This window comes from Scleropages formosus, chromosome 22, assembly GCF_900964775.1.
Source record: "Scleropages formosus chromosome 22, fSclFor1.1, whole genome shotgun sequence".
Lineage (NCBI taxonomy): Eukaryota > Metazoa > Chordata > Actinopteri > Osteoglossiformes > Osteoglossidae > Scleropages > Scleropages formosus.
Window position 1 is genome coordinate 16,039,932 of NC_041827.1, and position 5,111 is coordinate 16,045,042.

Consider the following 5,111-nt stretch of genomic DNA (forward strand, 5'->3'; position numbering starts at 1 on the left):
TCAATATGAGCAGCAATAATTACACACAGACTTTGCAATTTCATAATGTAATGGTGATTTTCCAGTATGGTGCTCAATAAAGAAACAATACATCGCTTAAATAGGCTGATTTCCCACAAAACTGATTTTTGCAGTTCAGCGGCAACTTTCACAGAACAATACTCCTGTTTTCAATAAAGGCATTTTCACATTTGAAGCTAATTTTAAAATTAGGATAATAAATTGGTGACAGTATGAGATCAACAACTGCATGCACTGCCAGAGAATGCAGCACATGGGATAACTTGGGGCTGGGGCTTGGCCACAACAAATACTCCTCTAATACTTCTAACTCCTGAAACCGAGTTTACATGGAATGAATTCATATTGCTGGAGATGCAGTACCAGTCCGTTTGCTGTAGCCTCTGATTAATGGATCAACAGAACTCAGTAACTCAGCCACTGTAAATATCACTGCATGTCACTAATCATTTGACATCAGATCTGTTTAGGAGATCCTGAACTTGATAACAGTATCCAGTGAGTTAACAACAACGAACTGACAGATTCTATTCCATTTCAAGGAAAATCACATAACTTGGGTTCTATCAATTGCGTCTTATATTGTCAAAAAAATAAACGTGCATATAAACACAGTCAAAATGTGAACTCGGTGTATAAACATCTGCCGTAAAAATTTGTGGGAACCAGTTTCTGTGTGGATTTGGTGAGTTTTTATACCTATTTTAAAACGAAACGCTCATAATAGAAGCAAAAGACTTCTACACCTTACAAATCTGATACTGTGCCGAGGTCACCGATGACATTCTGTTATGGAATTTCCCATGAGGCTGTGGGACATGGGGCTTTCTCTTGCTTTTTCTCTCGCTTTCTCAGAACACCAACTCAAGTGACTTCCTGTCCCTAGCCTGAACGACCCCTGACCCACAGCCTCCACAGTGGAGGTCTACGCTCCAGTTATTCACATGCACTTATTCCACCCCCGCCATATCATTCTCCCTTCTTGGGAGAGAGTCTTTGGAGACGCGGGTTTTAATAAGCCTGAGCGGTGCGTTCTGCGTTACTTTTCATTACAATGATTCAATGAGCCTCTTATTAAACGGCCAAAGAGCTTCCCCCATCTGTTACTATTTCAGTCTGCTCATCGAGTGACTCCGCGATGGAGGCGTATGGAAAGTGGCGTGGACACGTTGTGTTGCGCACATGTGCATGGCTAAAAAGAATACAAGAAAAAATACTCTGAGACACTAGAGTTAAATGAAAGAGCCCAGATCCTGAATAATGGTGGCAACCAAGCTCTAGTAGGGCCAGCTGGTGTTTAGAAACCTTCCATGAACAATCTTCAGTATATATGAAATGTATATTAAATATATTAAATGTATGCAGATGCTCATCAATTTACGAAGCTTCGACTTAGACGATTTTTTTCGACTTTACGATGGTGAGCTGCCAACAAACATTCAGTAGAAACTATCCTTCGAATTTTGAATTTAGTTTTTTCCCGGACAAGCGATATGCGGAGCGATACTCTCTTGTGATGCTGGGCAGCGGTAGCGATCCACATCTCCCAGTCTGCCACGCAGAGGTGTGTATTAGGTGTATTAAATGCATTTTCCACTTATGATATTTTTGATTTACGATATTTTCGACTTCCGATGAATTTTGCAGAATGTAATCCCATCGCAAGTCAGGGACCTCCTGCATTAATATATTAAACGCATAACAAATGTTAACTAAGACTATGAAGACTATGTTCTGAAGACTGACAGTTTGAGAACGAGACATGAAATTAAGCATTCCTGCCAAGGAAATGGTGTTTACACACTATTTGCTACTGAGCTGCTACCTTCTTTTGACAATGCAGAGCTGGAGGTAACAGTCACCTTCCAGTGAACGTGAGCTCTACTGACACACTTGGACAAAAATACATCGCCAGATTGAAATGCAGCATACATATCCCGTTTATGTTCTCAAACCTTCAACAGTGCAAAGGCCAGAAACAGAGTACAGCAACTACTTTAAAACATTGCTTTTGAATGTTTATCCGAGGTAAAATGTTGTACTCACGTGATTCTTACACGGTCAAGCTTTTAAGCACCACAAACATTTAAGGGCCATCCCACTGATTGTCAATAACTGAAAAATGTGATGGGGCAGCACTCCAGCTCTGTCAATTATAGGAAAAATACAGCTCTGTATGTGTGTCCCAGAGAGAACCGCAATGTACCAGTATAATAAAAGCACATGTGCGATGAATGTATGACATACTAAGAGCTATGAGTTATATTTTCAAAGACTTTCAAGTTTATGTAGTAATTTTTAATGGCATTTTGTTCACTTATCTATTATCTAAAATGCCTTTATGTGAGTGAATACTACCAGAACCAGACTGGTGGCAATAAAATGCACCCAAAAAGAATAGAAATGTAGGATTGACCTAATTCAGCTTGTTTCCACACTGTTCACAGCTCGCATTTGGTGAGTGTTAGAGATTCTCACAGTACCAGTGAGAAGAACCATAACGTTGCCATGGAGACACAAGTGGAGTTAAAGAAATATATATAGAAACTTGAATGTGGCAAGAAGTTGACAAACATGCAAATGCTTATGGAATGAATCGGTCAGCAAGTGGCCTTGAATTAAGAGGTTGTGACGAGATATTCTTGTTTTCATTAATTTTAAATAACTTTTAATTTTAATACGGCTTGACGTTAATGCATGTCTGTGCTATCTGATCCCTGTGTGATGTCTCTGGGTTAAGTTGAATCAATTTGGTATGGGTATTGGACTCAAGGTCATGATTTGTCCTCACTCTTGCTTGTGATTTTTATGGACAGGACATCAGGGTCCAAGGTGAGGCTTGGAATATACCCATTTGTAGGGAGTAAGGGCAGCATTTCTGTTTTTTGCAGGTAACACTTCATTTGGTCTCATCTGACTGTGACCTTCAGCGTTTAATTTCAGAGTGTGTAGTGGCTGCTATGAAAAGCAGCTCCTTCAAGTCTGAGAATCATGGTCCTCTTCCCAAAAACAGTAGGTTGCTATTTCCAGATAGGGGGAAACTGTGCCTTGTAGTGGAATTCAAGTATCTTGTGGTTTTGTTTATTAGTGATGGAAAAGGACAGTGAGAGTTTGAAAGGCAGATTGCTGTAACATCAACAGTTGTGCGCTGTACCAATATATGCTTGTGAAGCGGTAGCTGAACTTCTTTGACAAAGTTCTCAACAAAATGAACTACAGAAAGTCTCGCTTGTGTTTATCCTTTGAGAAGCAGCCGTATATATTAACAGCAACACATATGTATGTGCTATTGATTATAATGTAATTAATGTCTTTACATTCACCGAGGACTGAAACTGCTGTGTGAAATATTTTGTTGCTCCTCTCGTACAACTGGGGATCACTATGTCCTTCGGTTCCTTTTGTCTGTAACTGTATATCTTGGGAGACCTTAGCTCTAGAATCAGTAACTGGCTGGTCCAAGTTTTGATTTCCATGTAAATGTAATATGGTCCAAAGGAAACAAACTCAGTGGTAAATCTGTTTATAAGCACAAGCTGATGTTATAGAAATAATCTTTAATCGAGTAAAAAAAAAAAACACAGATAAGATATGGTTTATGCAGGACTTGTTGCTGCAGCCAGGAATCATATGGCAAAATTCCAGAGCATTTAAAAAAACACTTGGTAATTTGCCTTAAGAGAAGTCCAGGGTCTTAATAGTAATACACTGATTGCTGGTGTTAAGATGTTAAAGATTTGCAATCAAGTACCTGCTTGCTGATAAAAGCGCAAACCTAAACAGTGAGTCAGACAAATGCTGAATTGCGCAAAAACAAAAGTGCAATGAAGACCCACTTGGAGCAGCATTACTGCTTTCTTGTTTGCTTCTTGACCTTAAAGCTGTCAGTTACTGCTGGGGACCTTGCAACGTGGCGACCTTCTGCAGTCCTTGCAGCAGTTAAAGGGTCAAACAGCAGCGATCTGTCAACCAGCAGACTTAGCTTCTGACGGGTGTCAAGCATGAGCTCGGTTTTCAGATCTGTCGTAAATGGTCGTGGTAACTTCAGCCTCCAACAACGAGCATGTTACACCACAAAAACATGACAGAATAAAGAGGCATTGAGAAGAATCCCACACTTAGGCAACCACAGTAAAAAAAAAATTGTTCTCAGTACATGATTGCATAAGAATAATTGCTGAACACTCTTTACACGACTCCTGTTTATTAAAAAACATGGAACATTGTTGTGGTGTTAACCTTGAAGGAGAAATTTGCATGTTTATAATGATTTAGAAATTAGAACACAATATTTCCAAAGAAAAAAATTGTGTCAGTGCAATGCTGCTGTCAGTTAGGGTTGGAAAACTTAAACTGGCATTAAACCTGAAAACATTACTCACTGTTAATAATTGATTAAAAACATTTTAACCGCTTTTAGTGTTGATATGGTTGTTGAAATGTCATAAAAACAATGTAATTCAACATGAAGTAATGATTTTGTTTTATTTGGAGGAAAAACTGGTTTCAAGTAAATGAAAAAGCAATACACACACACACACACACACACACACACACACACACACACACACTTTCTGAACCGTTTGTCCCATATGGGGTCGCAGGGAACCGGAGCCTACCCGGCAACTCGGGGCGTTAGGCTGGAGGGGGATGGAACACACCCAGGATGGGACGCGAGTCCATCACAAGGCACCCCAAGTGGGACTCGAGCCCGAGACCCACCGGAGAGTAGGACCCGGTCCAACCCACTGCACCACCGCGCCCCCCCCCAAAAGCAATATAGTTACTGAAAACAAGTTCTAAGCAGAGGTAGGTTGTATGTTATATTTACTCAGTAACTATGTAACATCAATACTTCAGTTTTATTCAAATAAATCTGTAAAATAAATAATGTTATTTTAGTCTGTTACAGCTCCAACTCCCTCTTGTTGCTTTTCAAATTTTCTGCATTAAAAGCTTTAACTTCCACTTGTTAAAACAATCAAATCACTTTCACTGCGAACCATCAGCGACACCTCCTTGTTGACATCTTTGTATTTCACTGGCCTCTCTGTGCTGTAATTCACAGTTTTCCCGTAAATTGAGAGGAA